Raw genomic sequence first — 14,173 nt, forward strand, 5'->3', positions numbered from 1 at the left:
GATACATATTCCATTCTATGGGTGTGATATGCTGCGGTGGTTGTGGCCAGGGCCTAGAGTCTGCGGCATATACTCAATTTTAATGTCTGCTGAAACCACGCATGTCCTTAGAACAGTTTCAACTTGCCTGTGCTACACCTGCCGCCTAAACAAATACAGTATTTCACCCATCTCTTACTCCCTAAAAGTCCTCAAGCACTCTCACACACCAAAACACTCCCCAAAACTGTATTTCGCCTCTGTTTGACGCCGCGCTGTCGGTGGATCCAAGATGGCGGGCGCATCCGAACAATCTGACGCACAACACGCCTCACTCCAGCCAATCGGCGGACACGTCGCGTGTCTGCGGACATCTGACGTGCTCTCTCATTGGATGCAGTGAAAGCGTGCAGTGCGTCTGGCTTCAGAGACGCCCGCCATCTTTGTTACTCGCATGAGAGGCTTTGTCAGCAGGAGCGGGATCTGCCGCCTGCACAGTAAGTCCGCCCGTGTCTGTCTCCTGTTCTTCCCACCCCTGCTCCTGCCCCATGTGTCCTTCTTGCCCCCCCACACCCACTCATGCTCCGTGTCTCCCCTGTTCCTCCAGCCCCCCGCTCACGCCATCGGCACACAGTGGCCAGCGGAGGGGCGAGGGATCTGCAGCCTGCACACGAACGCCGTGTGTCTCTCTCCCTCCCCCCAACCCCCGCTCATGCCCCGTGTGTCTCTCTCCCTCCCCTCCACCCCCCGCTCATGCCCCGTGTGTCTCTCTCCCTCCCCCCCACCCCCGCTCATGCCCCGTGTGTCTCTCCCCCTTCCGCCCACCCCCCGCTCATGCCCCGTGCGTCTCTCCCCCTCCCGCCCACCCCCCGCTCATGCCCCGTGTGTCTCTTCCCCTCCCGCCCACCCCCCGCTCATGCCCCGTGTGTCTCTCTCCCTCCCGCTCATGCCCCGTGTGTCTATCCCTCCTTCCCGCCCACCCCCGCTCATTCCCCGTGTGTCTATCCCTCCCGCCACCCACCCCCCCGCTCATGCCCCGTGTGTCTATCCCTCCCGCCGCCCACCCCCCCGCTCATGCCCCGTGTGTCTATCCCTCCCGCCGCCCACCCCCCGGTCATGCCCCATGTCTCTATCCCTCCCCCCGCTCATGCCCCTCATGCAGAAGGGATGTGACCTAGCAGTTCGGGCTGGACTACCCCTTTGGGGGTGGGGCCAAGCCTGATTTGCATATGGTCTTTCCCCTTCTGTAATGGCTTGGCAGGTGAAGAACAATGGTCGGGAGGGTTGCCCGGAGCAATGCCAGAGGTTAAGATTTATTCTAAAGCTTCCAGCCATCACCTCTTTTGTTTTGCTATTGTCACCCCGAGTGGGACGGGTATGCCCAGACGTGGGTCCCGTGCCTGCTGGGCCTAGAGACCCAAGCTACTCCTCACTGATGATGCCCAACAAGGCTGAAACATGTCTGGGGATGCTTGTGGTCTCGTGCAGAAGGGATGTGACCTAGCAGTTCGGGCTGGACTACCCCTTTGGGGGTGGGGCCAAGCCTGATTTGCATATGGTCTTTCCCCTTCTGTAATGGCTTGGCAGGTGAAGAACGATGGTCTGGAGGGTTGCCCGGAGCAATGCCAGAGGTTAAGATTTATTCTAAAGCTTCCAGCCATCACCTCTTTTGTTTTGCTATTGTCACCCCGAGTGGGACGGGTATGCCCAGACGTGGGTCCAGTGCCTGCTGGGCCTAGAGATCCAAGCTACTCCTCACTGATGACGCCCAACAAGGCTGAAACATGTCTGGGGATGCTTGTGGTCTCGTGCAGAAGGGATGTGACCTAGCAGTTCGGGCTGCACTACCCCTTTGGGGGTGGGTCCAAGCCTGATTTGCATATGGTATTTTCCCTTCTGTAATGACTTGGCAGGTGAAGAACGATGGTCTGGAGGGTTGCCCGGAGCAATGCCAGAGGTTAAGATTTATTCTAAAGCTTCCAGCCATCACCTCTTTTGTTTTGCCCATGTCTCTATCCCTCCCGCCGCCCACCCCCCGCTCATGCCCCGTGTCTCTATCCCTCCCGCCGCCCACCCCAGCTCATGCCCTGTGTCTCTATCCCTCCCACCGCCCACCCCCCGCTCATGCCCTGTGTGTCTATCCCTCCCGCCGCCCACTCCCGCTCATACCCCGTGTCTCTATCCCTCCCGCCGCCCACCCCCGCTCATGCCCCATGTGTCTATCCATCCTGCCCACCCCCGCTCATGCCCCGTGTGTCTATCCCTCCTGCCGCCCACCCACCGCTTATGCCCGTGTGTCTATCCCTCCTGCCGCCCCCCCCGCTCATGCCGGTGTGTCTATCCCTCCCACCGCCCACTCCCCGCTCATGCCCCATGTCTCTATCCCTCCCGCCGCCCACCCCCCGCTCATGCCCCGTGTCTCTATCCCGACCCGCCGCCCACCCCCCGCTCATGCCCCGTGTGTCTATCCCTCCCGCCGCCCACCCCCCGCTCATGCCCCATGTCTCTATCCCTCCCGCCGCCCACCCCCCGCTCATGCCCCGTGTCTCTATCCCGACCCGCCGCCCACCCCCCGCTCATGCCTCGTGTCTCTATCCCTCCCGCTGCCCACCCCCCACTCATGCCCCGTGTCTCTATCCCTCCCGCCGCCCCCCCGCTCATGCCCCGTGTCTCTATCCCGACCCGCCGCCCACCCCCCGCTCATGCCTCGTGTCTCTATCCCTCCCGCTGCCCACCCCCCACTCATGCCCCGTGTCTCTATCCCTCCCGCCGCCCCCCCGCTCATGCCCTGTGTGTCTATCCCTCCCCCGCTCATTCCCCGTGTCTCTATCCCTCCCGCCGCCCACCCCCTGCTCATGCCCCGTGTGTCTCTCCCTTCCCCCCTCCCCCAAATCCCCCAACCCCCCGCTCATGACCCGTGTTTCTATCCCTAGCGCCGCCCACCCCCCGCTCATGCCCCATGTGTCTCTCCCCTCCCCACCACCCCCCGACCCCTCGCTCATGCCCCGTGTGTCTATCCCTCCCGCTGCCAATCCCCCCGCTCATGCCCCGTGTGTCTATTCCTCCCGCCGCCCACCCTCCCCCTCTCATGCCCCGTGTGTCTATACCTCCCGCCGCCCACCCCCCACTCATGCCCCGTGTTTCTATCCCTCCTGCCCACCCCCGCTCATGCCCCATGTGTCTATCCCTCCCGCCCACCCCCCACTCATGCCCCATGTGTCTATCCCTCCCGCCGCCCACCCCCAGCTCATGCCCCGTGTGTCTATCCCTCCCGCCGCCCACCCCCCGCTCATGCCCCGTGTGTCTATCCCTCCCGCCGCCCACCCCCCGCTCATGCCCCGTGTGTCTATCCCTCTCGCCGCACACCCCCTGCTCATGCCCCGTGTGTCTCTCCCTTCCCCCCCCCAAATCCCCCAACCCCCCGCTCATGACCCGTGTTTCTATCCCTCCCGCCGCCCACCCCCCGCTCATGCCCCGTGTGTCTCTCCCCTCCCCACCACCCCCCAACCCCTCGCTCATGCCCTGTGTGTCTATAACTCCCGCTGCCCACCCCCCGCTCATGCCCCGTGTGTCTATTCCTCCCGAACCCCACCCTCCCCCTCTCATGCCCCGTGTGTCTATACCTCCCGCCGCCCACCCCCCACTCATGCCCCGTGTGTCTATCCCTCCCGCCGCCCACCCTCTGCTCATGCCCCGTGTCTCTATCCCTCCCCCTGCTCATGCCCCATGTGTCTATCCCTCCCGCCGCCCACCTCCCGCTCATGCCCCGTGTCTCTATCCCTCCCACCGCCCACCCCCCGCTCATGCCCCGTGTGTCTATCCCTCCCGCCGCCCACCCCCCGCTCATGCCCCGTGTGTCTATCCCTCCCGCCGCACACCCCCCGCTCATGCCCCGTGTGTCTATCCCTCCCGCCGCCCACCCCCCACTCATGCCCCGTGTGTCTATCCCTCCCGCCGCCCACCCCCGCTCATGCCCCGTGTGTCTATCCCTCCCGCCGTACATCCCCCACCCACCCCCCGCTCATGCCCCGTGTGTCTATCCCTCCCGCCGCCCATCCCCCGCTCATGCCCCGTGTGTCTATCCCTCCCGCCGCCCACCCCCCGCTCATGCCCCGTCTGTCTATCCCTGACGCTGCCCACCCCCCGCTCATGTCCAGTGTGTCTATCCCTCCCACCGCCCACCCCCCACTCATGCCCCGTGTGTCTATCCCTCCCGCCGGCCACCCCCCGCTCATGCCCCGTGTCTCTATCCCTCCCCCCGCTCATGCCCTGTGTCTCTATCCCACCTGCCACTCATGCCCTGTGTCTCTATCCCTTCCGCCGCCCACCCCCCGCTCATGCCCCGTGTCTCTATCCCTCCCGCCGCCCACCCCCCGCTCACGCCCCGTGTGTCTCCCCCCTACCCCCCACCCACGCTCATGCCCTGTGTGTCTCTCCCCTCCCCTGCACCCCCCGCTCATGCCCCGTGTGTCTAGCCCTCCGGCCGCCCACCCCCGCGTCTATCCCTCCCGCCCACCACCCGCTCATGCCCCGTGTGTCTAGACCTCCCGCCCACCCCCGCTCATGCCCCGTGTGTCTATCCCTCCCGCTGCCCACCCGCTGCTCATGCCCCGTGTCTCTATCCCTCCCCCCGCTCATGCCCCGTGTGACTATCCCTCTCGCCGCCCACCCCCCACTCATGCCTCGTGTCTCTATCCCTCCCGCCGCCCACCCCCCGCTCATGCCCTGTGTCTCTATCCCTCCCGCCGCCCTCCCCCCGCTCATGCCCCGTGTGTCTCTCCCCTCCCCCCAACCCCGCTCATGCCCCGTGTGTCTCTGACCCTCAGCTCCCACCCCCCGCTCATGCCCGTGTGTCTATCCCTCCCGCCGCCCACCCCCCGCTCATGCCCCGTGTGTCTATCCCTCCCGCCGCCCACCCTCTGCTCATGCCCCGTGTCTCTATCCCTCCCCCTGCTCATGCCCCATGTGTCTATCCCTCCCGCCGCCCACCCCCCGCTCATGCCCCGTGTCTCTATCCCTCCCACCGCCCAGCCCCCGCTCATGCCCCATGTCTCTATCCCTCCCGCTGCCCACCCCCCGCTCATGCCCCGTGTCTCTATCCCTCCCCCTCCCGCCACCCACTCCCCGCTCATGCCCCATGTCTCTATCCCTCCTGCCGCCCACCACCCGCTCATGCCTTGTGTGTCTATCCCTCCCGCCACCCACCCCCCGCTCATGCCCCATGTCTCTATCCCTCCCCCTGCTCATGCCCTGCATCTCTATCCCTCCCGCCGCCCACGCCCCGTGCCTGTATACCTCCCGCCGCCCAACCCCCGCTCATGCCCCGTGTCTCTATCCCTCCCTCCGCCCACCCCCCGCTCATGCCCCGTGTGTCTATCCCTCCCGCCGCCCATCCCCGCTCATGCCCCGTGTCTCTATTCCTCCCGCAGCCCACCCCACGATCAGGCCCCGTGTCTCTATCCCTCCCGCCGCCCACCCCCCGCTCATGCCCCGTGTCTGTCTCCTGTTTCCCCCCCCCGACCCGGTCATGACCCGTGTCTGTCTCCTGTTTCCCCCACCCGCTCTTGCCCCATGTCTGTCTCCTGTTCCCCCCACCCACTCATGCCCCGTCGGTACACCCCGTCGGTACACCCCGTTTCGGCGTCGCCGGTTCGGCGTCGGGATGTTTTGGCGCGCCGCACACCAGTGCACATCGCCTGCTGTTTAGGGAAACATTCAGTGCCGTGCACTGAAAATGCGAGTTTCAACTTCACCCCACACTATTTTAAAATGAAACTGTTCTAGAGCGGTTTCATTTTAAAATAGTGTGGGATGTAGTTTCCCTAAACAGCAGGCGATGTGCACTGGGGTGCGGCGCACAGAGCAGAATTGATCTGCCGGGCTCACGAGGGTGGGGGCTGTGCTGCTCGGAGCAGGGTGCTCCAAGCAGCACAGCCCCCACCTTCGCGGGCCCGGCTGTGTACTCTGCGTGGCTGTGGTGCCTGCATGAAGAACTCGCAGGACATTTATGTGCGGCCAGTTCGGCACGGGCTGCCGCGCCAAACCAGCTCCTGCGCCAAACCGGCCGCGCCAAATCGTCCTGCTCCGTGCCCCGTTTCTCTCTCCTGTTGCCCCCCGCTCATGCCCCGTGTCTCTCTCCTGTACCCCCCCACCCCCCACTCATGCCCCGTGTCTGTCTCCTGTTCCCCCCACCCCCCACTCATGCCCCGTGTCTCTCTCCTGTTGCCCCCCACTCCACCGCTCATGCCCAGTGTCTGTCTCCTGTTCCCCCCCGCTCATGCCCCGTGTCTGTCTCCTGTTCCCCCCACCCATGCCCCGTGTCTGTCTCCTGTTCTCCCCACCCCCCGCTCATGCCCCGTGTCTCTCTCCTGTTGCCCCCCACCCCCTGGTCATGCCCCGTGTCTGTCTCCTGTACCCCCCACCCCCCCATCATGCCCCGTGTCTTCCTCCTGTTCCCTCCCACCCCCTGCTCATGCCCCGTGTCTTCCTCTTATCACTCCCTCCTATGATGCCCCTTGTTGACCTCTTGTTCCCCCACCCCCCGCTCATGCCCCGTGTCTCCCTTCTTCCCCCCTCCACCCCCCACTCATGCCCTGTCTTCCTCCCCCCACTCCCCGCTCATGCCCCGTGTCTCCCTTCTTTCCCCCCCACCCCCCACTCATGGTTCCCACTTTGAGAACCTAGGATGCTAGTGGTCTTCCTCCAGTAAAAAAAAATATGTTAAAGTGACTTTATGGTTAAGTTGCACTAATAAAAACCTATGAAATTCAGTAAAAAACTGTGTTAAAGGGACGTTATGGTTAAGTTGGGCTACTAAAAACCTATGAAATTCAGTGAAAAAACTTTGTTAAAGGGACGTTATGGTTCAAAGTAAAACCGAAAAACCCCTGAAATTCGGCAGTTATGGTAAGATAAGCAACCATAACTCACGCCACTGTGCACTGTTAACACTAACACCCAGGACATCAAAGATGACATCACAAATGTCATTGATGACATCACTGATGACATCACATGTGCATTTACTTTTCATGAAAACTCTGTGCAAGGGATTCTTATAATGCTGACCAAAAACTGTCAAGGATCATTGGGGATAAATCTCATGAGCTAATTAGTGCATTAAGCAATGCATTGATATAAATAGCATTCTATTATGAAGTTCTATCCAGTATACTAAGCTACTCATGCAGAAACATAGGCAGTGTGTGCAGCATACATGATGAAGGTGCCATATTCATAATGTTGCCATGTTGAATAGCGAAATGATAACTGCTTTCTTATTAGAGTTTTGCGTACTGTGAAACATGTAATAAGTAGATAATAAAACCCACTTAATACATAATTATTACAGACAAAACAGAAAGAGACAACAACACATACAAATATGAGTATATACAGGGACAGTGAAGTAAACAAAAAAGCAGAAGTAGTAGCAGAAGGAGTTCATAACCTAACTGATTGTCGTTATGCAGAGACATTATTGCTCTGTTTCAAAGCTGCTACTTACCATATGTATGTGCATCACATGATGTGACTGCACCCTAAGGAAAGGAGAGTGAGTACAATGTATACAAATATGAGCATATACAGGGAAGGTAGAGTAATAAAAATAAAACTATGAGAAAGTGCTGATAACCCTAATGATTATATTCATGCACAGAAAGGATTGCTCTCTTTCAAGCCTCTGTCTTCCGCTATGTATATGTTTCATATGATGTGACTTGACCCTAAGTCTACAAATATAGTACCTTTTCAATTTTTACTTCCTGGCTGTTACTGAAGAAAACTATGTGGCCTAGATATGTCAGTAAACGGAAAAAAAGGAGAGCCGGACATGTGATGTCATCAGTGATGTCATCAATGACATTTGTGATGTCATCTTTGATGTCCTGGGTGTTAGTGTTAACAGTGCACGGTGGCGCGAGTTATGGTTGCTTACCTTACCATAACTGCCGAATTTCAGGGGTTTTTCGGTTTTACTTTGAACCATAACGTCCCTTTAACAAAGTTTTTTCACTGAATATATGAATATATATATATATATATATATATATATATATATATATATATATATATATATATATATATATATATATATATATATATATATATATATATATATATATATATATATATATATATTACATGGCCATGTTAGTGGTCATGTAGTTATGGATAAGTTGCTGTTTGCATAGGAAGAGCACTTTTTGGGTGGCTTATAACTCGGCTCCCCCTGGACGAATCCTTACCAAAGTTTGCAAATAAAGTATATGGGCGACTTTGAATTTTTTTGCAAAGCTTGGTGATGTTTGGTCCAGGGGGGGAAAAGTTATAGGGGGGTCCCAAAACGTCTTTTTTTCCCATAGACTGAATGGGGCAAAAACTTTGCGCACGGCTACAGGCCAAACCACTGGACGGATTGTCACCAATTTTGCGACGCCGAAATCCCCGCAAACAAACCCTTATGGAACACTGTGTCGAAAGGTAAGCATTTCTTATATGTGGCAGTAGAAAGTGAAACAGTGCTTTATTCTTGTTACCACTATCATACCGTACAGGAAACCTGGTAGGCAATGTACGACAAGTCCTTACTGCGTCTATGTAAGAAGCCATCACCAAAAGTACTGCGGTTAGACTGGCGTCCTATATTTTGGAAACTGAGGCAGCCACCTGCATGGTTTCGTAAACACAGCACGTCTGCACGCGGTTGGGAATAACGGTTCTCATGATTTACTGCTGATATGTTGTTGCAAAATGAGAATGTATTTGCGTTCGGAGTGAAGGTCAGTTTATTTCATTTCATTTTTTCACTAGGCGCTCAGTATGGTCGCACATGTACCAAACCTCATAAGGGTCAATAGTTTTTCGACCTTGACGTACAGGGAACAGAGACAGAAAGAATGTAGGGAGTCACAGTTTGTGAAACATTACCTTTGATAAGTTATGGTTCAAAAAGCTTTGTGAAGCACATGAAATATCAGTTCCCGAGGACCTATTCTTGCAAACAACTACTGTGTGACTGCGGAGGCCGAAATGGAGGCGGTGCATATCATGTAAGCCTTTTTTTCAGGCCTGTACGCCAAACTGCCATTATTTACTTAGTCTGCAAAAAAAATAAAATGATTACTAGTGATGCATTTGGAAGTTTGAGTGCCGTTAAAATTTCAGATTGCACATTACCGCCGTCTGTACGATGTCAGTACAATTTCCACTATTACCTACGAAATGTATGTAGCATTCATATTTTTTTACCTATTATGCAGATTGTACATTGTCGCTGTTTGTAGGGAGTCAGTACATTTCCCCATATAACATTAATTGTTTATAGAAATGTTATGTGTTACACCTTACATTTCCGCAAAGGCTTCATATTGATAGATCTTTTTTTGTCATTTTCCCCTCAGCTATTTCCTTCCGTATTGCGAATGTCATGGATTGCAGCGTCCGAGTGACGGTTTCTTTAATCGTCAAGTACAGCTATTTGTCACCGGTTGTATGTGCATCATCATTGAATGGGACCACCGCATCGGACCTCTATGTCCGTACGCAGTTATAGTAGTAAGAAGCAACATACCATCCTTTCTGGTGTCATAGTCCGCAGCCATTCATGTCGCCTTGTAAATCACTGTGACAGGAATACAACTACTGTGTCAGCAACGCATAATTTATGTGTGGTTAAACAACAACGTCACCATTGGCAATAACATTATAAGTAACATACCATACATTCGGATGGACTACATCACAGTGATTGACGCCGTCTTGCCAATGAATGTGAGAGGAAACCGACTACTGTGTCACCACTGCATACTGTGTGTGTGATAAAAACTGTGGCACCAACGCATGGTGACTGTGTCGGAAAATATCAACGTGACCGTCAAAATTAATATTTTCATTGTGCAGCAGAGACACAAACTTCCAATTTCTTTGCAACTGACAAAAGGGTGATGATTTAGCACTGTGCATTGTGGAATAAAAGTACCTTACTACTTTTTACATGTTAGTGTGCTTTTTAACCATTTCATGTTCCCCTTCACAATCTGCCATGCTACGTTGCAGGTTGTAGTATGGTCTTTAATAGGTGCCGTATCACAGTACGTAAGTCTTTATGGAATCATTTGTTAACGCTGCCAAGGTAAGTTATCCAGAACGCTATTGCACATCACTTGCTTTGGCAACGTAAGCCTCAGGCCCATCTATTATGTTTTGGTGCCGTGAGGGTACTTTCTGTTTCCCAGATGCCTCAATTATCAAGATTAGTTCTGCATGAAGACGCTATGTTGTCAGATTTGGTATCTTTCTAAAAGTGGAAAAATGAGATCAGGTGCAGTGAAAGTGTTTGCTGTACAGAAACGTTTCAAAAGCAATGCTTCCTTATACCGTCTCACTACACATTTTTTCACCCTTTTCACCTTGTGGCACTTACACAGAAATGTGTGCACAGGTCAGTAGTAATGATGTTGCTTGAATTATTTCTGCCATTGGTGCACTTCACTTCACAGGGTTTGTTGAGATGTTGTCCACACATTAGAAGACTACTTCTTTGCCTTCTGTACGCATATTTTTGCCAAACATATTCCCTGTATGTTCCACACATTTATGTGAAGGTCATTGCGCACAAACAAACACCTTTGTGTTTTACATGTGGTAGTGTTTTCATACTTCACAAGTCGTCATGTATATAAGAAATCAACGGTACGCCTTTCGTCTCCGAAGGGTACGCTGTAGGTATGCTTACTGACCACAATGTCGGGGAGGTAAATACTGCCATTTACTTGTTGGGACAAAACATTGCATTGCAGTCGCCATTTCCACCAGGCACTGGCTTTCTGTTAAAGGTGTTGCTGATAACCACACATTTTAGAACGAATACAAATCTTCTTCGTCCACTACGGTCACACGTTTTCCTTTTTTACTTTCTGGCAGCTATAATGGAAAGCGTAAAAAGACTTTCTATGCAACTTTCTATGGTGGGCATCTTGGAAAAGGATTTGTTTTCTTCAAACGGGAACGACGAGGCGTTCCGGTTGAAGATACAAAATCCTTTTTTTTGGTGCAATGGGTTAGTGCCGTAAAATCTGTATTGGTAATGGCATTCAGCCCCCATTTTTTTAGGGTGGAATGGGGTTTACTGATTCAAAGACCTCAATATGCACTCTTGCTTCTATTGTGGTGCAAACTTGCCCTGTTGAGTTGTGAACGGGAAGTGTGCAGTTACAAGGTCGTACAACAATATACAATGTCCTACCGCACTATCAACAACTCACCCATATTATTGTGAAGTGTGTATGAGTTCTGCACCATGTGGCCATGCTGTGCAACAGCATTTGCAACTGTGCAATTCGTAGAAAGATGGGCAGTGAAGTCAAATGTTGCTTTACAGTATGCTTATGTGGTACTATTGGAATCCTTCTAAATGCTCAATACAAGTTTTGGTCAACTTATGTTATGAATCACTTACAGTACTGCCAACCTATGCAAATCATTCAAAAAACGTTTCTCAAAGGGACATTATGGTTACATTGCCCTACTAAAAACGTCCAAAATTCACTACAAAAAAAACTTTGTTAAAGGGACGTTTTGGTTAAGTTGCCCTATTAAAAACCTATGCCATTCTGTACAAAAACTTTATAAAAAGGACGTTATGATTACAAGTGAAAACCCCAGAAATTCGGGAGTTATGGTAGGCTAATCACCCATTTTTCCCATCAGCACTCTCCACTGCTACCACTACCACCCCGAACATAATAAATGCCACCACACATGTCATTGATGCCATCACTGACGCCATCACATCTTTAGCCCCTTTCTTTTATGTCAGCTAAGCAACCATAACTCGCGCCACCACCGTGCACTGCTAAGACTAACACCCAGGATATCAAAGATGACATGACAAACGCCCCATCCTCTTCTGACGTGCTCCTTCTGCCCCAACAACGCTTAGTGATCAACGCATGCAGTCATTGAAACACCAAAGAAGCCAACACCTCTTAGTCACTGATTGCTGCATCACTGCTGAAAAGAAAGGCCTGCTTGTGCTGCAAGGAAAGCATGCTCAGGCAGCTGACATAGTTTTTGGCAGATTAGATGTTTCACTTTTTGAGGATGGGCTCTAAGAGTGAGCGCAGGACCACATGTCTTCAGATTTTTTAGTGGGAAGAGCTGTGCCCTGGGTGTTATGCAAATTAGGCTAAAACTGTCATTTAAGCCTCTTGCGCTATCTTTCTGGGGTCGGCATTTCTGACCAGTGGGGTACAAGTATTGCTCTGCTACAGGCACTTTAACTCCCTGAATTGCACAGATTGGAAGGTTCATTCACCGATTTTGATTTGATTTCTTTTTTATTTGAATATTTTTTAATCTGTAGATATTTTGACTATTGATTAATTATACTTTTTTATACACAGCTGTTTCTTTGTAGATTGTTTTGCCTGCAGTGCCTGCCATATTTTGTAATATAAATTCAGCCATGTATGTAATACCCTTCTTAAGTAGCACAGACCGCACCTTTCATGAAAGATCCTTAGTTCCTAAACCTGTTGAGGCCACGCCCCAATGTGGACATAGCTTGATGATGATGTAGGGCCAGTGAGGAAGTCCCAGAGCATGGCGCCTTCCCAAGCTAGTGGATTATGGGCCTGGGGTGGTATGGTGAGGGCCCCATGGTCAGCCTCACTTAGTCCTCGTCTCAGGACATCGGACAGTCACATTAGATAGATTAAGGGTGTGGCCTTCATAAGCACGACTGCTCCCAACTCCGAGAGCTGGAAACAAGATGGCGCCAGTAATAGAAGCCGCTCTCTCTGCCTAAAAATTAGCATTTTCTGGATTCCTTTCATATGGGACTTCATGGGCACTACCCCTTTAAGAAAGTTGATCACTGTCTTTAAGAGTACTGAACTCGGATAAGAAACTTTGCTACCAAGGCAATTAAATTGTGCAAAAGGTATAATGAATACTGAATCAGACGTCAGAGACATGTCGCCCCCACTTTGCAAGTGAACCTGAACATCAGAGGCACACCATAGTTTCTCACAGAAGTCGAATGGTGAATATGGCTGAAGAGAAGGAACATGCCACAGTGTATCATGGTATGCTCTTCACACGCGCACCTGCGCATCAGAGATATTCCACAATGCGTGTTAGCACGTTCCCTGTGAGCACTCAGGGAAATCCGAAGCATACCACATTTCTTCCCAGAGTGTGCATGGCAGAAACAGCCACCGATAGGCATGACGCATGTGTTACCCAGCGTTTTGAGCATGGAGAACTTGCACGAGGAAACTGGGGAAACAATGCTTGCAATCCGCTCACATTAAGGGCTCTCTTTCACAGTGCATGAATGCTAACTCCAAAAAGAGTCTTAAAGGAAAATAATTGAAATCTAAGCCGCTCAGCCCTTTAAAGGTCCAGCTCCAAACCCCTATACAAAGCACAAGTAAACTAATTAACACTAACGCATCACAGCCCTTCCCTGATTCACATACACACCTGCAGACGCTCACATTGAATCCGACATCAGGGCAGGCTAGAGGATGTGTTGTCCCAAGCTTTCAGTCAAGCAGTATTGGCGTTTGGTGTAGGAGCAAGCGGGAGGAGTTGGAAGTAGGTTGGACAGTGATGAAGGATTTTAGAGAAGCTTTTAGAGAAAGGAAAGAGTTTGGAGGAGGTTGAAGGGAGAGGAAGGAGCATGGAGGAGGAGTTTGTCGGGTAAATGGGAAGAAAAGGTGAACCCGTAAACCCTTTAAGCGAGGTGACAATTTATTGGATGGATGGGGATGCCGGATTTACTCTTACATCAATAGTAAGACCGATTCAGGAAGGTGGCAAAATTTAGCTCTTTTATTTGCAATTATCTAAAACAGGGAGTGCAACAGACATCAACGGACGCTCGCTCAAGTCTCTCAATGTTTTACATGAAAAATACACATTTATAGCAAAAACTTGTTATCATTGACATCATACTACGTGACAAAATAAGAAAACCTAAGTTGGATAGCGGTTGGTCTACGGGGAACATCTAGATATATTTTCTATGAGGAATAGAATTGTGATTGGACCTCTAGAGTTAGGTGGACAACTTATGCTCACCCCTAGTGCAAGTCATCTTCATTTTCATCGAATATACGTTTCATTGGCTTTCAAACTACAGGGCGCTTTACTGCGTGGCACTCTATAATTGGTTGGCACGCTT

Source organism: Ambystoma mexicanum, chromosome 9, assembly GCF_040938575.1.
Source record: "Ambystoma mexicanum isolate Mex_15411 chromosome 9, UKY_AmexF1_1, whole genome shotgun sequence".
NCBI lineage: Eukaryota > Metazoa > Chordata > Amphibia > Caudata > Ambystomatidae > Ambystoma > Ambystoma mexicanum.